The 24237-nt window shown below is 49.1% G+C and overlaps 1 protein-coding gene across 3 annotated transcripts in view; it reads right to left on the bottom strand.

The window, feature by feature from the left end:
* LOC135898782 (uncharacterized) overlaps positions 1–24237 on the bottom strand; it is a 343693-nt gene that overhangs the window by 110304 nt on the left and 209152 nt on the right. For all 3 annotated transcript variants that reach the window (XM_065427942.1, XM_065427941.1, XM_065427943.1), the window contains exon 4: positions 1583–1677. The gene's annotated coding sequence lies outside the window, so the exon portion shown is untranslated. The remainder of the gene's footprint in view (positions 1–1582; positions 1678–24237) is intronic.

Below are 24237 nucleotides of genomic sequence, written 5' to 3'. Positions count from 1 at the left end.
TGGGTGCATGTTTTTTTTTTGTTTTCCTCTTTCGCTCTTTATCTGATTTTATTCTTGCTCTTTCTTTTCTTTTCAGAAGACTGGCGTGCATACTGTAAAACCTATACGCGTCCCTCCACAGCGGTCTGTAACGTTTTGGTCATGCGCCGACAGCGAAAAGAAAGGCGCTCCCTGAAGACTGGAGCATTTGGTCTCTTCGTTTTTCTGGTTCCCTTTTCAGACTCTTTGGGCTTTACTTCCTCCGTTCGCACTCTCTCTGTCCATTCGGTTCGTTGCAACCATATTTCTTGTTCTCAGAAAGAGACGCGGTGATGTTGTATGGACTGCAGCGTTAAAGTTTAGAGACAAAAAAAAAATACTACAACAGCAACGACAACTGCAACAGCCTACCTCCTCGCGAGACGCGAACGCCTCCCGCAAAGAGAGAGAGAGAGAGAGAGAGAGAGAGAGTCAGCTGTCGTCCGCCGGAATGTCGTTGTAGCCAGAATAAGTTGCCCACGACTGCGGTGCTGTGCTCGGAACAGCGGCGGCGAAAAAAAGAAGCGGGCAATGAGCAATGCAGCGACAAAGCAATCAAACTCCCGCGTCGGCGCTGTAGTAAAGCGCCATGGATTTCTATGGCTTGTCGTTGCAGTTCCCTAGACGACCGCCACGAAGCGAGAAGAGAAAGTATGGAGCGGAAGAAAGGAGGACAACCCTTTCGCGTCGCAGTTGCAATCTCGAGTGTTGGAAACGTTGCCTTCGCGGGCGTAGAGAACGGCACAATCACGCGCGCACTGAGAGAGAGAGAGAGAGAGAGAGAGAGAGAGAGAGAGAGAGAGAGAGAGAGAGAGAGAGAGAGATGACTTTCGAGGTTGCCACTTTTGCTCAGTGTTGCCGGATGGCCAACGAAGGTGTTTACAAAAGGCGCGCGCATGCTGGAATATCTCGAGTTGGAATTCGCGCTTGTTATTCCCTGACGTTAGTTGAACAAGCCTATGAGGTACAAGCACCAGTGTCGTCGCATAAAGCGCGATATAGACTAATTTCCTACGATATTTCACAGTCTTAAAAGTGATAATAAATAGAAATGCGGAGCAGTTTACATTACTAGAGTTAACCTTTTTTTCCGTGAGTTTTTCGTGACAAGAAAGGGTCGATTGTTAGCAGCACAAACATTAAGGTGAAACTCCTTTTCAGCTTCGCGCCAAAACCTAGCACTGGTGTCGTCGATGCTACGTCACAGATTTCAAGGCATTTTCGCTTATTCGCGCCGCTTTGATGCAGTTAACGTTCTAAAATGTTGAGTGCCAGTGGTACGGTATTTCTTGTTTCAAGTGCGCCCGTGGTCCTTCTTTACAAACAACAATGAACTCTCCACAATCAGACTCTGCGGACGCTGCCAGAATCGATGACGTCACGCTGATTTCATTGTCACTTCTCCAGCACATTTTTTTCGTTTCTACGTCATCTCTGGCTTACGGGGGCTGTTTGTCCCGGTACGGCTGAAGTGAAAAGCGTCACGAAAATTTCGAAAAATAGTGGTTCAGCACGCCGCGGTGGACAACCTCGGCAGTGCGCAGATGGTCTGCGCAGTACGCACCTTTTATGAGGACGTTGTTACTGAAGCGAAGGTGCTCCTCCTTTCTGTTCCAAGGCATCGGTTCCTTGCACAACGCGGCGCCAGGTTCGTTGCGTCTGCAAAACGGTAGAAAAAAAGAACATAAGAAATATTCACTGATTCCAAAAGGCATAATGCTTGCACATTCTTTCAACAGAGCGAGGCGCAAGAAAGTAAGAAAAGAAAAAATCCTGAAGAAAACAGGCTGGCTGTTGCAGGTACATTCAGCAAAGCAAAAAGTTCGAAGACAAAGTGTTTTAGGCTACTGTCGCCATTTGTTACTGCAAGTGTGCGTGTGTGTACATATTTCAATATATTAAAGGTGCGCGCTTGAACTGAAGCTGCTCATCCAATGGCATTGTGTCTTTAAAATTCTGCACGTATACGACCGCTCCTTTTCGTGCGTCAAACAGAAGCAACTGTTTGGGTCTTTCCTCTAGCGTGCTGATACAGACTGATTTCATTTTTAGTTACGTTTACACGTAAACGCCGACAAAACGGCTAAAACAAAAGTGAGTTCTACAACACAAACGTCGATAAGAATAAGGAAGACAAGAGCTCAGATAAGTCATATCCGCATTCTGCATTAAGGAATTGCGGGAGGTTAAGAAAGCACGAAAGGAAGCAAGAAAGAAAACAAAACGAAAGAAGTTCGCCTTGCTAAAAAAAAAAGTTTTCATTCAGGGCGCAAGAACGCGGGTTTTATACATACTGTCTTTATTTCGGGATTGCAGTACAAACAAATACAAACGAGAGGAATAATTTAGGCGACCAGCGAGCACAAAAAGAAAAAAAAAGAAGGGAGGTGGGCGCTGAAGACGAGAACAAGAGAGACTGTACAGTTCATTGTAGGCGATCTGTTGACGGCACAAGCGCAAGGCAACAGCCCGAAGGAACGGAAACATTGTGAGAGAACCGGCAGAAAAAAAGGAAGTATACACTGGGAGACGCAATTGCCTCATGCACTTTCCAGTTCATTTTCTTGCTCGCCTGCGCGGGGCGGTCGGTTGGCCACGTACTACGCTCGGCCCGATGCTCAGCGGTGGGCTTTGAAAGTGCAGCAAGGGCGACCGAACAACTTGGAGTCGCTTTTAGGCGGGAGACTTAAATCGGGGCTGTTTGTCGAGCTCCCTCGGCGAAGGCCTCGTCGTTCGAAGGTTGTTGCCCTCGGAGGAAAGGGCGATTCGAGTAGATGCAAGCACTTCTTCCCTACCACTCTTGTTCGTCTCTGTTTTTTTTTTTTTGCTTCCCGGCTTTGAAATTTAGAAAGAGAGAGAAATGGCGTAGAAGAACAAGAAGATGCTGGGAAGACAACCTCCATTCCGAATGCGGATTGTTGAAAAGGGTAAGATGCGGGACGGCGATTATAAAAAGCAGCGCTAGAGCCGTATAATAAGACGGCCTTCCAGAAAGAAAATAAAGTGCAAGACGGAGTGCACGGGCCTTGAGTTTGAAAAGTTCACTTATGCTTCAGCTATGCGTCTTAAACGCATTATTCAGCACACTGCAGGTTTTCGAGGTGGAACGTGAATAAATAGATAGGGTACCCAGCTCATTATTAGCTGAGCAGAATTATTGCCTGGAAGTGTCGCGCATCATAAGATGTCAAGAGCATGTCAACGACGACTACACCAATGTCTTACGTCGCGGAGGTCTCGCAGTGCATGGCGCATGTTGGCGCGAGTGTTGCTACATAATTAGAGATGCGCTATTACTCGGCTCTGTGACAACGAGTTCTGAAACATTTAAACAGGGAGCTGGAAACAGACCTCGCAATTAAAAAAAAAAGTAAGAAAGAAGGAATGAAAGGTACAGGCAGCAGATCCAACGAGTTGGAATCTGTATACAAAAAAGAAAAAAAATATGGGGTTTTACGTGCCAAAACCACTTTCTGATTGTGAGGCACGCCGTAGTGGGGGACTCCGAAGATTTAGACTACCCGGGGTTCTTTAACTTGCACCTAAATCTGAGTACACGCGTGTTTTCGCATTTCACCCCCATCGTAATGCGGCCGCCGTGGCCGGGATTCGATCCCGCGGAATCTGCATACAGCGAAGCCTCGTGGGAGTGTATAAAGAATTGAAACACGAGTTTGTGCTTATTAAATGTCCGCATAAAGTGACACGAAAGGCTTCATTCGGGCATTGTAGAGATGCTGCAATGCCTCCGCCACCACTGCCGCGGATGCGTGGAGGTGAGCGACATCTAGTGGTGGTGCAAGGAACCCAGCGGCGATGCCGCGCGCGCGTCCTCCGGTGTGATTAGTTGGCCTATTAAGCGACCGAACAGCCATTTAGAGCCCACGGTCACGAAAACCCGGTGATATTCGCCAAGCGTCGCTTTTGAATGTTATCGCAGTGGGACGCCACGCTCACATACTGGTGCAAACGTGTAGTAAAATGAGTGCAAGAAGCCCCATTTATCTTAGCACTACCATACTAAAGAATCCTGAAATAATAATTAGCATTCGGCATTTGAGCCTCTTAGAGCGTCCAGCTACTCCATGTCCTGATAAGACAAACCCCACAAAAAAGAAAAAAAAAATGCAAATTCTGGCTTCCCCTTAACACGTATCTTACTGCGGAGAAGCCACACTTGACGACCGCATTTCAGACACCGACACTCATTCGAGCACAGAGGCGAAACTTTCTTGTGGTGCGTCGTAAGTAACGTGCATTCTGTCCGTCGTATGTAAAATAAGCAGAAAGTGGACGGCAGGGACAAAGATCTAGACTGCCACACAGTGACAAAACTAACAAACAGCGCGATCGATCGCCGCTTGCCTGCTTCACAATCAACACGCGAGCATCAATCGGCGCTGCTCCACCTCTCGTTACAAAGGTTCACTTTATATGGTTGCTTAAGCAGCACGCGAACCGTTACGACGCCGGCAAAAAGGAAAAAGAAAGGATGTAGCAGCCTCCCGAACGCGAGAGCGATGCATTTACGACGTTATGAGTGCGACGACAACCATGCGTGAAATTAACGGCGATACGCACTAGCGCCTGCGCAGTCCCAGACAAAGGACGAAGCTCGTGATGTTATGCGAGAACCCTTGTCTTCTTCCTTCAGCGCCCCCCCCCCCCCCTTCCCCCCCCCAAAAAAAAATAGCGCGCCCGGGTAGAAACGCGCGCCATGCTGAACCGATAAATATTGACGCAAATGAAGACACTTCGACGTACTTTTTTTTTCGCGCGAAGCGCGGAGGCGTGGAGTGAAGCGGAGCAAACGAAACACGACGTGAGAAAGAAGAAATAAAAAAAGAAAGGTTAATCACGAAAGAGAGATAAACAAGCTTGCGAGAGGCACTCTCGAAGGCGCGGCCGGAAGAATCAATCAAAAGCGAGCGGCAGAACCACTTCGGTCGCCCTTCAATAAAATTCTCTTGTTTGCCGTAGCACGCGAAAGACGTCCGAGAGGCGCCGCCCCGCTCGCACTTCAGCGCGGACCACGCTCGCGTCCGAGGAAACCGGAGACGAGCGCGCGCGTGCGAAAGGACGCGACTTTGAAGTCAGCTTTCGACACAAACAAACGGGCCCAGCTCCTTCGAGTACCGCCCCTCCGACGCGGCATCTCGCTCCTATCTCCTCAGCTTCCGACCGCCTTCTCCAATGCGCGTTCGCCGTCGCATTGTCCTGCCTTTTCTTTTTCTCCTTGGCACCGCGGCTCGAAAGGCGCGGAACGTCTTATTTCGACGTTTCTGGCCGACGCACGCACTATAGAAAAACGATTTCTGGCCGGAATGGGCGCGTTCAAGTACAGAGGTAGGAGCGGTGGCGCTTTTTTTCGAAACTGCAGCGGCAGCAGCTTTCTTGCGTCTTGCAGAGCTTCTCACGATTACGGATATGAGGCGAGGTTGCACGTGCGAGCTCAGGCATTTTTGCCCTTCACAGGAGAAACCGAGGAACTCTAAGTTGATTGGAGGCAGTAGGTCGATATCTATAAATAATCAACACATTTGAGGATTATCTGTGATTTGTGAACCTAAACAGGTTAGCCTAGAGGCTTCGGCCGCGCAGTGCCTCGGAAACAGTGGAAGAAGTCACAAATAGGTTGTTTGCAGGTGTAAGGCATTGAAACGTTCATCACCTCCAATGTAATATCACATTTCGTGAGAGTGGACCAGAAGGCACGTAAACCTTTAGACGCCGCAAAGTTCTCGCGTGACAGCGCGTGCGTCTCAAACAGACTGGTTGGTGTCCGGCGACGAAATGGCGAGTATGAAAACAAATGAAAGAACCGAAGAAATATGTTCTCTTTAAGGTGAAAGCAAAAGCGAATGGGATGAAGCCGGTTAATTAAAGGAATCAGTTGCTTGAAATCGCACATTAGTGGAGGCGCTATAACAGACGTGCGTTTTAACGCAACAGCGTTAAGGAGCCCTTGTCGCAGAAAATCTGGCGTCCGCGTCCGGCGTCGGACGTCGTTTCGGCAAGATGATTTTCGAACCACACATACCCAGGCCTTCCACGTGACGCAAGGAATTGAGTGAAATAATTGAATTTCTCAAGTTAAAATACGCGGAAAAACCGTAAGCTACGACTTACACACAACCTACAGACATGATATATCTCTCGGATTGTAATTTGAATATACGAGAAAACATAATTCTGTTACGCGAAAACTCAAACAAACCCCTTTTCCAGCGTTTCTACAATGCGCAGACCGGAGACGGCGTCCGCCATTCGCGCAGGCCGGCGCGTAAATATCTCGGAGTCCACGGAGCGGTGCGCCCGCTTCCTTGAAACACTTTCATATGGCGCTCGCCTGCGCCGCATCGATTGCAAGGTTGGCGGAAGTAGGGAAACGACAAAAAACGGATACGTACAAAAACAAAGTACACAAGAGGGGGTCAGAAAATCTGGTTGTGGGAATTCATAGGGGGGGGGGGGGGGTACTTTTTTTTCTTTTCTTGCTTTATTTCTAAACCTAGGTAGGACATTAAGCAGTATAATAGCAAGAACTTGGTGACGCAACCCAATGGGGACGCTCATGACTTGCATCCATCCATCCGCGGCCCATCCAAGAGGCAGCGTTTCGACCAGAAAGACAGCGTTCGGGCATAGCGTTCGTCGCGATCGTTTCCCGATAAGCATTACGTTTACATACGACCCCGGATAATCTGCGACACGGGGCCCTAAACGCTAAGGCGATAAAATGACCACGTACGTTTCTCTAACAATTAGGAAAAAATTGAAACTGAAAGCTCGCAGCCATGCCTTGTGGTTTCGGTCAGCCGGCGCTCCGCAACATCTGGCCTGCAGGCCCTGCCTTGTGGGGTGTTATGAACGCAGCGCAAGCGGTTTCTCGTTGGTGCTCGGTCTGGTTGCGGCGTCGTTCGCAACCCTTGCCGCTGCTTCAACCCACACTGCTCGGAGAGTACCAATTTGCCCTTCAAGTTTCCCCGGGGGGTGAATAAAAAGGTTGGCAGTGTTGCGGCGGCGTCATTGCAAAGTGGCTGGCAAGCTTGTGCGAAACACAGCTCCGGCTCGGGCTCTGGCGCCGAAAGGCGGCAATATGCGCCGGCTGTGCTGACATCACGGCTCACGTGTACGTGTTGGCTGCAGCTCGCGCTCGTCTTGTGATCGTCGCATGATCACGGGTTACGACGGAAGCCATAAAAGCCGCAAAGTGTCCCCCGTGCAGCTCTATAGCCGTAACAATCCAGGGAACTTTATATAAACTATAAAGGATGCAGTGGATGCAGCTTCAGATGAGCCTGGTCTACCGTGGTGATCAGAATGAAACAACATTTTGCACATATTCCTAGGGGTGGGCAGCGCATGCAGCAGACATTTCGCAACTGAAACTTTTCATTGGAACTCCGTTAGAGCACACCTAATCCATGCTTCATGTGCAATCACCATTTGATCAGACAAGCTAAATAAAATAGAAACAAGCCATCGCGCTGACGTCAGATGGACAAAAAGATCCCACTACATTTAGTGCTAGAAATAGGTCTGCACGCCGCCGACAGAAGTAGCGTGGAAGGAGAAAGACTGCGCAGGATACCTGAGAAACCACATACTAGACAGCGGATGCGCATACTATGGCGCAGATGTATACCGTTAATGTATAGCATGACCAGTTTAACATTAATCAAACTCTCTCTCTCTCTCCCAGATGAATGAAAAAAAAAAGTTTGTTTTTCGCTGGAAGTTCCGGCGCAGGTGAATGTACAAAGCTTAATAAGGTACGTACTTGGTAAAAGGCCGCGTGGCTAAAAAGTGGTAACTTGCCTCTCCTTATCATTGAAGCAATTAAGTTCGAATTTGAGCTAATTGACACATTCTTTCTTTCATTAGAAAACGGTACAGCACACGGGAAAGAAGAAATGACGCAGAGAATATGGGAAGATTTTTATATGCAATCCGCATGTAAATAAAAATTTAAAAAAGGTATGAAGAAGAAGAAAGGAAAGAACGCAACTTCCGTTTTTTCTCGAAGGTCACGCGTATGAAATTTTACGAGATGTTAAGACGAACTTCTACGAGTACAGTAATTGCTTGGGATAAACAAATATGAATGCGCGTGTGCGTTGGCTGAAACAACGAGAAACGAATGGCCGTCGGGACGAGAGCCACGTAATGACGAAGACCAAATCAATTTCCCTTTCGAGGACTCTGCGTTCCGTTTACTCGTTCGCGTTTCATTTTCCTTTATCGTTTTTCTTCAAGGAGCCATAGCTTTGCTCGCATCCGAGCCACGTCAAGGTAAAAAGGAAGATAGCAGCACAGCACGAGAGAAACCAGAGCCGCCGCGAAGCCAGACAGAAACCTTAGAAGACGGCACGAGGCCACATTACGTAATGGGTTAGCTCTTCCAGCCTCGACAGTTCTGTGCATGACGGCAAAAGGTGGAAACGCAATTAGATGGTAAGACGTGTCTTGTTTTCTTATTCAGAACATTTGTGCCCACTTATTTTTTCGCTTTGTGCACTTGGTACAATCAGGACTCTACCTTATTATTCTTGCTTTTCGATTGGTTTGACTGCGGAGTTCGATAGTTTCGGTTTCCATTACCCCTATTTTCTCTCAACGTTAGGCGAAGATGTGCAGTCATTATTCCACAGTTGTGCATTTATAAAAATACAACAAAATAAAATAAAAAAGAGAAATGAAATTGGAAAACGCGTGCTTTTCATTTTAAGGGCTTAGCGTTGATAAACCAAAGCAATGCGGAGTAGTTGCTGTAGGTTCCAGTGCTGTACGGGGAGGTAAGCTAAGTGCACGTGTAATGCACAGAACTGTGCAGACAGTGCACGCGAACCTGTCCAAAGAGGACTGTTTTTCGCTCATTCGGATCCCAAGAAGCACTGGCCAGGTTCCCGGTTCGACGCTGTGTTTCATAAACGAAAACAAAAGAAAAATGAAAATAATGGGGGAAAGAAATAACGGAAGTAATGACGTGACAGAAGACGGCAAGCGAAGCCGGGATGGTAGCCTGCAGAGTTGGCCGAGCAGCACATGGCTCTTGTGGACAGCCAGCAAACAAGGAGCGGCAGGACGAAGTAAAACTTGCGCGCAAACGACGCCGCGGGCCGCCGCACCCCTAAACGCGATGTCCAAACATAATCTCAGATCGGAACGGCGGGCGGCTCTCCGTGAGAGGGCGGGCTGAGCGGAACAAAGATTGATTTTTGTTTATCAGTTTTTGAGCACATGGCCGAAATATTAGGCGATTGAAAAGCAGGGTGAATCGATTGATTGCGTTCCTCAAGGCCATCGAAACACAGGAGAGGAAGGAAAGCAGTACGAGCACTCACGCGGAGAGGTATAAACAATAAAAGAACGACTGCGCACAGTAGTGCCTGCAGTCATGAGGACTGAAAAGCGAAGTTAGGATGCATGAATTATCGCATACGCTCAGAACAACGATGTCGATGTAGGCTATCGATCGCCACCTACGGGGTCAACACTGGCTGTATTTTACAGGAATGGTTATTTCTGGGAGTCCTTTCACGATTGCGTGGAGAGGTGTCCAGCGTGACGCTTCGTTATAGCGACAGGTATCCTGACCAGTGGCTCAGCCAATCAACGCGTACTAGAAAGTGTCATTTCCGGAGATGATCGAGCGATAATAGGGCTCCAGTTCTAGGGCATATGAGCAAACGAAGGACAGCAATTGATGATCTTAAAGCGTGTGACGCCGTAGAAAGCTATCAGCTTAAAACTGAAGAGGCCTTTCACGTGCGTGCCCGCTATGCCTTGTGCTCCCAGAGCACTCCACTGCAGCATGCAAGGAAGCTTCCTCTTTTTCTTGCACTACTAATCGACACTATATATAGCTTGCTGGACGTATGGTAACGGGCCTCGGTGAAAGCGCAAGAGACGACCAGAGGGCGCAACTGCCGGCCTTGATGGACAGACTAAAATTGGCTCTAGCATGCATGTGAAATGCACCACCAGTAGTACTAGCACTACCCAACACACGCAAACAAAACTGTAGAGGAGGGAAGTGATCAACCGATGAATATCGAAGTAACGTTGGGTACGAAAACGAAGAGCAGACGCAGATGAAAAAAAAATGATTATAAGAATGAAGCAAGTGAATCCGGCACTCTCCCGTGGTGTGGTATACGTTACTCGTCTTGAAGAAGACCAGCGCTCATACAGTTTCAGTATTGAGAACAAAGAAGTTCCAGAGGAGGAAGTAAAGTGGGATGGTGACCAGAAATGACACAGAACAGAGGTTCCGACACAAAAAAAAGAAATAAAAGAACAGCAGTGCAGTCACACTGTGCGCGTGTGTTCAGGTGTTCCCTGTTTATTTAATTATTATTGTTTCTTTTTTAAAGCTCAATCATCTGATATAGGCAACCATGAGTACGTGTTTACCCACAAATAGCCCACGTCACCGTAATCTCCGCTTTATCACTAAGTAGGAAAGGATGTGACATAATTGCGGCAGTGCAGACATGCGAGGGGCACCAGAGGATCGGGAACGCTGCTTCCTCATTACCATTTACGAATGGTCAAAATCCTGCTTACGTCATCGACGCATAACTATAAAAGCGAAAGTTTAGGACTAATGAAGGTATACGTACAGCTGAAATTTCAGCCCCTCGGCATTATTAGTTTCTCACTTCCCCTTAACCTTCCTCCAGTGAAGGCTAGCAAACGGTAATCTCTTCCGGTTCACCTCCTTGACTTTCCCACCCCGTTTCTCTCTCTCAATCTCTCTCTCTATCTCTCTATCTCTACAGCATGGGTACAGTGACAAAGTGCTCCTTCCTTCCTTTCTTTCTTCCTTCCTTTCTTTCTTTCTTTCTTTCTTTCTTTCTTTCTTTCTTTCTTTCTTTCTTTCTTTCTTTCTTTCTTTCTTTCTTTCTTTCTTTCTTTCTTTCTTTTTCACGCGTAACGAAACTAAGCTCCCCCCCTCCTCCTCCTCCATCTCCCCTCCCGTCTTAAGACATTACGTTTTCTTTCCGTATACACGTGCAACTAGTACCCCAATGCCTTACGCTTAAGATTATGCGGCGACGGCTTTTGCGCTCGCGCAAAGGAACCGTATACAGAGTTGCACGTGGCGGCAAATTCTGAAACTTTTCGAACAGTGCGCACAAAGAACAACAACGTGCCGAGGGATTCGTTCCGGAAGGCGCCGCCTCGGTGCAGACGCGGCTCACGGCCGAAAGATCTCGTGTGTGCGATGCACTCGAACACACAGTTGCCCTTCGTCGTCTTCAGCCGCCGTCGTCTCTCGCCTCACGCTGCGCGTCGTGTGTATTATCAGGGATTTGCTCGGCTCATTGAAGACGCTCCTCGCCCGTTTGTACAGTATATACGCGCGCCAGCCGGGTGTGAGAGCTGAGTCAGCGAGGGATTCGAGTCCTCGCCGGCGATAAGCCCAGGGCCGCTCTGCGCCACGTTCCCGTATACCTTCTTGTTCTTTTTCTTCTGGCTCGCCTGTCTGGAGGGTCCCCGACACACGGCCCGTCTCCCCGCATTCTCTTCCACGGTTTCGACGACGCGTTTCTCCCGTCTTGTACAGGCAAGCAAGTTTGAATGCAATAACTTCGGCTTTGCCTTCATCGAGGAGGCGTTCGCTTTTACCCCTTTATTTTACACCGCCAGCTAAGACTAACCTGCCGCACCACACTTAACCCCCTTTTCTTGTGATCATCTTCATCGTATTGCCTGTAAACGTGAGCAGTCTGAAATCGGAGAGCTTCGCGGAAAACCACAGCGCAAGAAGCACGTGCACATACGGTGCGTGCAGCACTGTCGGGAGCAAACGGAAAGTTAAGGCTTACCTTCGGCAAACAGTTCTGTGAAAAAGTTCCGGAAATCAAACATGGCCGCCTCCACAACTGTCGCCCAAGCACGCGAGGAAGACAGAGATTAGAGGCTCGAAGGGGATGACGTGGATTTACGCTGCTGAATGAATTAGAAAGGCTGTCGTAATCGGCGTGTACACTCGAAGCGGCAAAATGGGGAGAACTATATCGTTCCTGTGCGCCTTGCAGAATCTGCGGGACATGACGATTGCAAGTGTGAGATTTGAAAGAGAACGTGGTTGCCGTTCAACGCCCTCCCCGTTCTCACCCCTTCTTCCCTTTGCTGTTCACGTCGCCTGCATAAATTTGAATGTAGAAGATTTCGGTGTGTGTGCGGATTACGATGGCAGTGAGACACCTGTCGCCCGCACGCAGGAGGATTAAAATAAGGGTTCATCCTCAGAGACACTCACCTTATCTAGCATGAATTGGAAGCACCGTATGTTGGAAATATCGCGAGCGCATATGCGAGAGCTGATAACTGCTGTTCCAGGAAGCTTCCGCTGCAAAACGCGTTCTATCAATTGCGTCGCGGCTTACAGCGACCTTAGCTAGTGTAAACTGGGAGTACCATATGTTGGAAATATTGCGGACGTAAGCGATAGGTAATAGCTGCTATTTAAAAAGAAAGAAAAAAGAAACTAAAACAAAGCAAGAGCACAAAAACAAAGACTTGCAAACCTATTGTGTTATCTGCATAAGCGCACTTCCTCCACAATATGCACGTTTATTTTTAAGTTTTACTGCGGCTAACATTGTCGTTTTGAAGTAGTCCACCTTTATAGAAGACTATCGACAAATCTAATCAGAGCAATTTATGACAGCACCGTGTTTCATTTTGTCCGCACGTCATGACGCGGCGTAATTTTGCTCCATCGCAGGTTTTTAAGGAACGCGAGTGTGATATACGCATTTAATTTGCTTCGTTCGAAAGGATTTCGTGGACCAGATTAATCGCTTTAATACACTTGAGCATTAGTCATTTCTCTCCGAAGCATATAATAAAAGGCATAATTAATGTGACCAACTGCACTGCAGGTCCACTGGCTCCATGCCTAAGCCGCCAATATGCGGTAGGCGCGAGCTCTATATTCGTATAAGATCAAGCGCTTCGTAGAGATTTACAGCAAATTTCAAATCTACGCGGCAGTTCTAAATCACGTCATTTTCGTAGAAGCACGAAACACTTCCTCATCTTCTCGTATCGATATTGGATGAATTCGTAACGGCGAATGAAGTGTGCTGCACACAGCGCGCACTGAATTGCATGCCGTGGGCGTACCGATCTCGTTCCGGACTACCTGCAAATCGTGCCTCCACATTATCATACCAGCGATGAGCGGGCAGCTATAGCGAGAGGAGAAAACGCAAGAGAAAGCATAAATCTTCGCCGAGCGCATGATTAGGTGTACGATAGGATGAACTAAACCTCATGTGCGCATCGGCTGACGCCCTATGCTGCTGCAATAATGCAAACTATGTGTGCCGCGTTTTCTCCCGCGCATAACTATCAGTGTCGTACATAAACGCAAGGAAGCGACTGGCGATAACATCGGCTCAGCATCATCAACTTCCCTTCCCGTGTCTTCAGCGGCTGCCCTATAAGCGGACGTAATGAGGTCCAACATGTTGAGGAAAGACGAGCGAATCCTCCCAAATCGCGCGCTTTGCAGAAATGGGAGGACACATCGTGATAGATCTTGCGATACGCGCTTCTGGAAAATCGATAAAACTCGTTTTCTTTCGCCGTAATTCGCCCATCGTTGTGAGCGGCGCATCTAGGACCAGTCCCCACCCCTCATCTTGTGCACCGCGCCCAGAAAGTGCGCTATCGAATTCGAATTACGTTCAGGCTAATAACGGGAAATCTTCTTCCTCATTTTTTTCTCTGCCCATTTCTTCTATATGCCGCTTTATCACAGTCAGTATACTTTCTGAAATAAAAAAAAATTCTCTTAATGTGTAATTTTTTCGTTCAACCGTTATGTAAATACAACGAGCTTGACTGCGTAAATAAAAAAAGAATTACAGGTCACGTGAAAAAGAAATATTAACGATAAAATCAGTGCGGACTTGTATGCAAGCTCTATACTTATCTCGCGCAACACGGCAAGTACTGCCGATGTAAGAAGGTATAGTGCGGCGTTCTCAGAACTACGAGCGCGGACTTCCCAGCGTTATTTCAGAATCCTTTTTCCAGGGACGCCGGGATGCTCTTCGCGAGGCGTTTTCCGGCGGCGGCCTGTCGACATCCTGAAATAGGAGCTCCGACCTCAACAACCAAAAACTGAATACAAGTTTATTCTTTCTCTGCGTGAGACTCTTAGAAACATTTTGTGACAATAGATGAATCATTTGAGCAGGGCACTGGGAGACTGACCGCCCGATGCGTCGAAGCGATATAGTGTTCCGTGTCTATCCTCACTAGACGGCACAAGACTCTCAAACCAACAGAACTATTGGAAAGGGGTGCAATTTAACCCTTACACTGACTTCCACTACGCTCACGCAAAGCCGACCGGGTTGACGCCCTCCCAGGGCTCTCGTTTCAGCGATTCACCATCATTACTCTCTCTCTCTCTCCTCCCCGTCCACGCACACACACACGCGCGCACACACTGGTACGGCCGAGATCCCTCCTCCTTCCTCGTCTCTTTCCCATCCCTTAATTCTCTCGAACGCACCAGAAGGGCGCGACCACCGCTACGTAGGCCGCTGACGCGCCGCCCGTCCTAGCGAGCCGACGATGTCGTTAGAAAAGAAACAATGACGCAAAAGTTTCGTGGCGGGAGACAATGGAGCGCGCAGTGAGCGAGTGAATGAAAGATTGTGCAGATGGAGAGAGAGAGAGAGAGAGAGAGAGCGAAAGAGAGAGAGGGGTAGAAGCGAGTGAAACACGAGACGCGAGAGGAAAGATCAACAAACAGTCGGTCGCGCGGTCATTAAAGCGGCCGGGCACTTTCGCTCGCCCCCACGAGGGTGTTCGTCGCGCGTCGGCTGATTAGCTAGCTAGCGAGCTGCTCACTGCAGCCTGCCGCCGCCCTCTCGTTGTGGGCATCGCGCTGGCGCTAGTGCGGGTTTAGCGCTAAGCTCGTGCCGCGAAGCGCAGTTCGGCATAGGCGCGCGAGGGAAACCGTTGTTGTACATTTTTTCCTTCGCTGAAAGGTTTCGACTGAAACGACAGCAGCGGGCTTCAAACGTTCGAGTGCACTAGTGTCACTCGGCCGAGCGACGACAACTCCAGCCGAGTGAAAGGGCAGTGCGGTGCGAGACTGTGCGCCAGGCTCTGGCCAAACTCTGGAGTGGGTTTTGTTGTTAGGCTTTCCCCGGAGGAACGACGTTACCCCTACCCGTGCTGACGTTGCGGATGCTTTTATACCGAATAGCCAGGCTTTCGTCACTTTGTTTGTCTGTCGTTTTTCAACCGGGTAGGTAATGATCAGAAGCTCAGATGGCCGAATGAGAGCGCTGGGACGGGAAAAATTTGTAATTAGTCTCGAAAGGGCGCACAGCGCGTCGCGGAGGTATGTCGCCGGTCGAAGGGCGAACTGACAACAGCCGCTAGAGCAGTTAGGCGCCATCCGCACGCAAATTGCCGTCACTCTAGCTCGTGATGCCTTCACTGATACGAGCACAGAATCTGGTGGGCGTAAGCAGAGGTTGCTGCGAATGTATCATACGCAGTGGAGATGAGAGCGGCTTGCTGTCCTCCTCTCTGGCGCGCCCCTTTGAACACGAGCCAGTGTTTTTCTCTTCTTTTTTTTCTTTCTCCGAGGCAGCCGCCAACTCTCGCAGAATGCCCGTGCGTTCCCTGAAAGACGTCGGGTAAAACTATAGTCTCAGAGCCTTGCGTAAGTATACTGCTTGTGCACGGACAGAGCCGTCGCGTCCCCATCAGTCTGTAAACCTGTACGGGTGTGCTTAGGTGAGACAGAATAAACGCCATCGAGCACTGTTGCAAGCGAACTTCATGACAGATGCGCATACCGTGACATTGGCGAAAATGTCTCTTGTCGAGAATCATACGAGCACACCTGGGTCAGTTTGCACAGGTGATGTGAGAAAAAAAGAACGCGAGCAAACAAAAACCGTAAGTTAGCTCTGTTTGTGGGCCATGTTCTTCATCTTCGTCCATGTACAAGTTGCGCTACAAGGAACGCCCTCATGATGACATACGAACAAACCCAAATTGTAACACCGAAGAAGAAGAGAGAAAGCCTTTCTTGACATTTCGTTTCGTGTGGAAACTAAAAAATACGTGCAGATGCTTACAGTATTTATGCTTAACGAGAACATCCCCTACAAGCATAACAGAAAAGTATCTGCGTCAGATTATGGCACGTGTCCGCCATATAGGCGAGACAGTTAGGGTGTCTATAGCCGGTACTTCATCTTTTCAGCCTTAACGCTCACCTTCTTCTTCCAGAAAGTAATATAAGTTACATCAAGCTCACATTTGTTCTCAGGAAAGTTCACCGCTGAAGAACGCGGTCTGGAAAGACGGCCTTGCCTCAACCCGCTTGTCCCAGAGCGCGGGAGAACTAGCGTGGGGCAGTGTGGCACGAGGATTGGAGATATAAAGATGCATTGAGGACAGGCAGGAAGCTTAGCCAGTAGCCAATACGGCTTGCTGCTTTGCACTTATGGGGAAATGAATATGACAAGTAAGTGAGCGGTAATAAGGCGCACATATAAGACGCGCCACACGGTACAATTTGTGATGTGAACACCCACAAGCAGCCAAGCATCAGACCGATAGACGTCTGTGCAAATTAGAAAAACTGGCGGGTACACCGGGTTCGAATCAAGCACCTTCTGCAAGCGAAGATCGAGTCAACACAGCCTATCGTATATGTGGCTCACAGTTTTGGTCATCATGTTCTTTTGCTACGTTATACGTTACCCTAACGCGATACCGGTTACGGGGCCGGCCTCGGGCTTGCCCCACCGGGCGAAATCGGATGCTCGTCGCGCAAGTCGTAGCAATTAGCCGAACGGGTAAGCGAGCTCCAAACTTTCCGCGACGGCATTGCCCGCGAAAACCATCCTGCCTCCCCTCACGGGTCTGTTCTCTTTTCCTCCATTCTTTCACGAAACCGCGTCCAATCACCAGCAGCGCTCACTTTCATCGCGTGCGGCCTTGCTGGAGGCCCTGCGGCTGCGCTCGCTATACATGATCGCGCAACAAGTGTGTCCCCGTCTCTCTCTTTTTCTGCAGGATCCTGAAAGGCGAGACATTCCAATCAGGGCTTCGAGAACACGGGTGACCCATAAGTCGAGCTCGTACTCGGAGGAATGAGGGCGAGGAGGCACTCTCTCGGCGGAATGTACGGCCGCCGGTAGCGAGAAAAATGACGCTCAGAGAGAGAGAGAGAGGGGGGAAGAAAAAGAGAGCGAGCGTGAAGACAGCGTGGGAGCAGGTGAGTCGTCGGTGTCCTTAACCTGGTCGAGCGTCGTCGACGTAATTACGACCGCAAGGAAAAAGGTAGGGTGGCAGTTCTCGGTAGCTGCTCCGTGGAAAAAACGCGAGCCATCTAAGGCAACGAACGGAACGATCGGCGGTGACCTGCATGGCGACAGCTATCGTTGCTACGTGCGAGAGCGCAGAAGAATGCCGGCAATTAGCCCGCAATGTCGAGGGTATGGCAGCACGCCATTTGGCGCTTTACGGCGAAAGTGCAGCCAACTTGAGAAGCTGTCTCTTTGAAACTTTATTATCGTTCGCCGAAAGGGGTTTCATTTTCAGTGTTGTATAATCAATCCCAAGCAACTTAATTTCTATTGTCAATCTTCTGAAGGCACCGAACTAAGCAAGTGCAAGGACTTGCTTAGTTATAACTAACTGGTAATAACTGGTACGGCAGTGTTCGAAATTGAGCTGCAAGTCCACGCTGCTCGTAATAATTTCTTCCCGCTTCGCAGTGCTCGCTGTCAACATGATTACCAGCCGGCTTAAGCTGCCCCATTTGTTTAACTAATATTGTAAAGTCCGGCTGATACTTCCGAAAACCCGAAGTTAGTTACACCTTTTTTCTTGTCTAGTCAATGTTTATTATCAGGAAAAACAACAAAAGCGCTCCTTTTCTTATGTGAATGTTAGTTGTGAAAAGCAAACAAGAGGCTAAAAAAATTATTTCAAAGCACTTTCGCCCGAGGTGAAGGTAATGGTATGTGTTGAAAGCAGTAGGTTTCCAGTGATACGACGTGTTCGAAAGAAAAACCCTATAGAGAGAAAGCACAGATGTGAAAAGGTGGCGCATAAAACAGCCTAGAACATGACATCGGGCTCTAACTCCGTCACAATACAGCGCTGTCGTACCCACATATGCACTCAGTCATTTGGTTAAACAAGCATTTTGCCGGGAAACGTTTGGCAAAATGCATGCAGGCGATTTTACTCGTCCGATATCACCAAGGCAGCATATTTCATTATTATTTGCTAGGCTAAACGCTTGCGTCAGAACTACACAAACACGACGTGGGTGATATTAAGAGCTGCTCATATTCTCATGTGCAGCTGCCGAATATATGATCACACGGTAGCACTCGCGTCTTGGTCCCAAATTTCTGTTGCAGCAGAAAATTTGGAAGTTCAGGATCAAATGGGTCCGTATTAAATGCAAACAAATGACAGCCCATCTTTGGTAACTTCTCTCACCAGCTAAACATAACGAACCTCCTTCGGAAATGAAGGAGCCGTTCCATTGGTATTTTAATCAATCAACATCTTGATCGCCGGTGAAATATCCGCCGCTGCGATAGCCGGCACCTTTTAAACCGCGTGTATATGAATAGATAGCAGCACTGTGACACGGCTTAGGCGAAACAGTAGGCTATCTCGAGGGCACTGGTTCTTTATTTATGGTAAGCCATTTGCAAACGAATACGTTCGACCTTCCCGTTTTCTTGTAGCAGCAAAGGGGTACACAAGCGTATCAGTAAAGTTACGACTGCATGCGAAGGAGGTCGCGCATGCTGCCCGGGTATTATGCAAGCGAGGCCGTAAGTAGAACAACACGGCAGGACGGTGCTAAGATCTAACGCCGTATTTACAAACGCCAGGTCTCTCGCTCGTCTCCTAACATTAACGCGCCAGGCACGGGCTCTGGGGTCCCTAGCGCGAGACCGTTAACGCCGCCGAAAAGCTCCCTTTCCTCCCACCTCCTCGTTCCCCACAATGAACGAGGAACAAACGCGCGCTTCGAGGTAAGTGCACCCGAGAAACCCTGCGGCGCCGGACCACGTATACGCCGGCGCATGGCCAAGACGCCCGAGCCCCGCTCCACTAAAGCTGTGGCCGCGCCGAGAGAACGGAGGGTGAGCAGGGAGGCAGCTGGTTCGGGCCGAGCAAGGCTCAAAGACCTCGGCAGGAGGAAACGAGCCCTTGCACTAACCAGGGGGTGTCGGCAGCGCACTCCACTGCCTATAGGTGTAGTTGCGCACCGGCTCGGATGAGTGCTCGCTCGCCTGGGCTCGCTTGCGTTCTTTCTGGTGTAGCTTGAGCGCGCGGAAGAGTTGCCAGCAGCTATAGCTTTATGGCCGCCGCGACCTCGAAGCACCGACGAGGAAAGGGAGCAACCTTCTCGCTGTTTTCATCCCATGCTCCCTCTGCTCTCCCCCTTTTTTTTTTGTTTCCTTCGCGCATCCCGCCATAAAAGTTGCCTCGTTTCCAAAACAGCTGCTCGCGACACTTCGATGCTCGCGGCAAGGATACAGCGCGATGAACAGGAGGAGGAGTCAGGGACCGGCGGCGGCTGTTGTGCGGCAGGAAAACACCGGGGGAATAAGAAAGGGGAAGACGAGGCGGATAAAGGAGCCCAAGGAAGTGTCCTCCGACCAAAAAAAAAAAAGAGCGGGAAAGAAGAGGACAACCGCGCACTCGCTCGCTCTGGCGAGAAAATAACGATCTTTTATGTCGCCGGCGTCATTGGAAGCGACGATGAAGAGCGGTGAGCGGGCCGACAAGCTGGGGGGTAAAAACACGGCCGCTCGAAGGTCTGGGGATAAAAGGGGAGTGGGGGATATGAATGAGAGGGGGAGAGAGACGAAGAAAGGATAAGGAGGGGGATAGAGTACAAGACGACAGCAGACGCCGAGACAGCAGCTTTGGAAGGCGCAGGAGCCACGACGAAGCGAAGCAAGGAAGGAAGGAATCTATGGAAAGACGGAGGGAAAGAAGGAAGGAAAAAAAGGAAACCGGGTGAGAAAGAACACTGCCGCCGCGTGGCACGAAGCACCGGTGAGGTTGATAAAAAAGGAGAAGGACAGTGGCATCGCATCACGGCAAAGACAAAAAAGGTATACAAGCGCCCGCGGGACAGGTTTTCCTGCTTGGAACAAGGAAGGCACTTCGGAAGGCTCGGTTCCTCTGAAGGGTTTATTCTGTCCGGTCCGGCCCAGTAAGGCGCAGAACCGAAGGAGAGCGGGTACGCGAAACGACGCGATAATAATGAGAACGGACCTGTCGACGCTCGCTGCGGACGTTATGAAGAGGAAGGGGCCGGTTGTCCTGGAAGGAACGAACAAGTTCGGAAGGACGGTGCGACACGAAAATACGGGACGAAAAGGGAAAACGCGGTAAGCACGAATGATACCGCGACGTACTTTCTCTGTCGCTCTTATTTTTTCTTTCCTTTTAGGAACGGCCTTGTGTTTGCTACCCGAAACCTGGAAGGGCGTTCTTCCTTCTTTAGGTTCGGACAGTCTGCAAAATCCTGTCGCGGAAGACAAGACGCCCTGTCAGAGACCATTAATGAGGTTGCCAGGGAAGGGGTTAAGCTTCCAAGCGAAAAAAAGGAGTCTGTCGAGAAAGTCCCATCCCGTGGAGCCCTTCTATGCGTTGCCTCTGATTTCGGGTGGTTGGAGAGATTAGCGCGCGAAAATCCTTCCCGACGATGCACCAAGCAGGACGGATGCGACGAGGACTCACCCTTTATGCTGCGTTTGTGATATAGTTTTCGGTGAACGGGCGCAATGGCTCTGGCAAACGATTCTACAGAGTCGACAGTGACATCGCTCGGTGCTGTGATGCCGATGCAGGCGGACATGGACACAAAAGAAGAGTGAAAAAGTGTACAAATAAAAAAAACACTAAAGAAGGAAAACAATTGGACGCGTTGTTAGCGGGTTAAATATATATGTACAGCCTTAATGAACATGCGTCCGATAAATTATCTCAAGAGCCACTGAATCCACTGAATCCTTCCTAAATCACTAAGACTTCGGTGAACACAGTGCAAGTAAACGGTGCACGGTACCGTGTACTTGTACGTGTACATCAAAGCACTCGCGCTTTCGCTTTTGGTAAAAAGTTAAGCGAAAGTCTCACAAGTCAGAAGAATGATGAAGGAGATTAGTAGGCACTGCTTCGTCGTCGACGGCGTACGGCAGATAAGGGCCTAAGCTTCGCGTGATTGCTGTTAACCTTTGTCTTCATTCCTGACGCACGTTCATAATGAAGTATCAAAGCAACAATTCGGATATATATGAGATAACTGTAGGATCGTTTTTTTTTTAATTTTCTTCCAAACTCAATCATCGATAAATAACGTGCTATTTACCGTTGTAATTCATCCCAGGAAAGCTTACAAAGTGGGTAAGGGCGGGAAAAAATATTTGTTAAGCGCTGAAGCGAACGATGTCTGCCAGATGGTCAGTCTTCATTCCTAGTCTACAAGTCGCAACACAGAAACAAATAGGCACAAGAGTTCCGACGTTGGAAAGTGCATGTGAGGCATATACGCCCGCGTTAATTAGGAAGCGCTCCCCCCCCCCCAAAAAAAAATAATTAAAGCTCAAATAACTACACCGCCTAAGCCAGCGGCCTGAACCTCACAGGAATTTTTGCGCTTCAGTGTGGGATGTGCACCAGACACTCCTTGACCCCTGACTAGACGCTGAAGTCGCGAAAAACTTCCCGCAGTCTCTAGATTCTACGAACTTACCGAAGGAAGTATAGGCGCATTATGCACCAGTACTTAGCTCTGCAGCAACATGTCCTATCGTTATCAGTAGTAGGGGTGTGCGAATACTAACTTTCGCGACCTAATTGAAGACGAATCGAATGCTTTTCGAATAATTGTCGAATCGCTAACAGCCGTTCTCACGATGGCTTTTCACGCCCTAGTATATTCACGACGTTAGCAAGTTTGCGTCATTACACTGAACGTTGTGAAGCGCTGTTTATTAAACGCACAAACGGTGCATTAGGAGCAAGCAAGCATGTTTATTCGCATACTTAGGATTCAGTGGCGAAAGCGAATGATAGTACAATGAGTTACATGTGACATTCTCCACACGTGTTTTATGTCTACGATGGCCCCCGGAAGAAAAGTTATCGCATAGTTGACAATTTTTTTTTTGACATAGTTGACAGAATCGAATACGGCAGTATTCGCTTCGTATTTCTAATGTTTCGAATATTCACACGCCCCTAGTTGTTGAGTTTTACAGGGGACCGTAAGTTTCTTGTATTGTACTGTACAACAGTTTACAACAAAACTGTGTACAGTAAACTGTACACAGTTTTTCACAGTTTGAAAAAGTATTTTTCGCCGAAAGAAAGCGGCACAGTTCGCAAAGTAGCGTAAACAATTATTAACGACATGCGTCGCGTTGCTGCTAACAGTTGCAAGGCTTGTTCGCAATACGAGAAAGTGCTCGGTTAGAAATCACCGCCCGGGGAATCTGTGTTCGTAAGTCCAACCAGGAGTTCCACACATCTCTCGGGCCCAAAATGCTCGACACGTGCTGTGCTTCCCCTCAAGACTCATACCTGTTCGGAGACAAAACTTAAGATCCTAATAAATAATTCTCTTTCGAATAACACAGGAGTGTACCCCGCTCTGACTGAGACGCGAAGCGCAAGGAAGGTTATCCATCCATCGCAAAACAAAGAATCAATGATGTCTCTCTTTTTCTGTTTTCTTTCTCTTTCGGAGTGCACAGCATAGCTCCACGGTTGAAAGGAAACGCGTGCACAAATTACCCGGCGGGTGTATAAGGAGACGCTCCAGCCACGAGCCTTTCTCCAATCGGGCCACTAAGAATGAGTTCGGCAGCCTCGGCACGCACTCGCCATGAGGCTCCTTCGCGGTGCCTGGCCGCATCGTGCATACGATATCAGAGCGGCGCAAAACCTTACGAGGATCCTCAAAGACGAGTGCGCGACAACGAGCTCGAGCACGTCTTCCCGCCAGCGCGTCTTCGCTGCAGCCCAGGCAAAGAAAAAAGAAAAAAATAACTGAGGAGGAGCGGATTGTGTGAAATCATCGGCGAGCCCGACATACGCTGCTTTTGTAAAGCTCGCAGAGGAAGATTCTTTGTATGTGGCCGTGGAGAACGCTGCAAAGACAGGGTGATAGTGGAGCAAGGGCGGAAGCTGAGGATGGCTGGGAAAGAACGCGGAGCCCTCCACTACTGAAGTACGGTCCCTGCATTCGCCAAAGCGAATCTGCGTCAATAGAAGCGGGTTCCTGGCTACATTGGTTATTTACGATAAAGCGGCGTGTCGGGAGCAGGAATGAAAACTTCTTAGCCCGCCAGCACACGTCTCTCGCGAGCGCGGCTGTGTCAAATGTATTGCTGCCTGCCAATCTCGCTCACTCCTTCCTCCAATACACTCTCTCTTCGCTTTGCTTGCGACCTCACATCGCCTCGGGATATAGTTTTATTTGCTTCTTCTTCTTCTTCTTCTTCTTCTTCTTCTTCTTCTTCTTCTTCTTCTTCTTCTCTCTCTCTCTCTCTCTTAGCAACGCTTCTAGAAGTGCTGGCTTGCTTCATATCCTCGTTTCGCTCATTCCCAGCGCGCACGTACCTACCTGCGCTATTTTTCCCTGGCGTGTTCGCAGGCTCTCCCTTTTCTCCCCAAGAAACTACTTCCTTCGTGCTCCCTATAGCAGTCCTCAGGGAGTTGCTCGGAGCAAGCCTGAACTCGAACGATGGTAGCGTACGCAGACTGCGGGCTAAGCGGAAGAGGCTGTCTTAAGAAGACCGATAGGAGAAAGAAAAGTGGGGTCCTGGGAGGCAGCAGCAAACGAGGTTACGTACGGCTGCGGAAACGCGTCTATTTTTTTTTTTCTTTTTCCGATTCCCCGCTCTGCGATGCGCGATCACGTCTGCGGGCTCCCGCTATGGGACGCTCAAGACGGCGTGGAAAGTAGCAATCTACAGATAACTCTATCCATGCAACCACCATCATCACCGCGGCCAATGCTATACCGTACAACCGACGCCATCCTTCGCCGAGGGAAAGATCTATATACTGCGTTTCGCACGCTTTGCCCGTGTAGCGCAAAGTCGGAAGATTGGATTGGATCTTGCCTCGAAGTCGCGCGGCCCGAAACTTGGGAAGGGCGTG

Source organism: Dermacentor albipictus, chromosome 3, assembly GCF_038994185.2.
Source record: "Dermacentor albipictus isolate Rhodes 1998 colony chromosome 3, USDA_Dalb.pri_finalv2, whole genome shotgun sequence".
Lineage (NCBI taxonomy): Eukaryota > Metazoa > Arthropoda > Arachnida > Ixodida > Ixodidae > Dermacentor > Dermacentor albipictus.
Note: the sequence above shows the minus strand (reverse complement) of the source record. Positions and strands in the feature narration are given on the sequence as shown.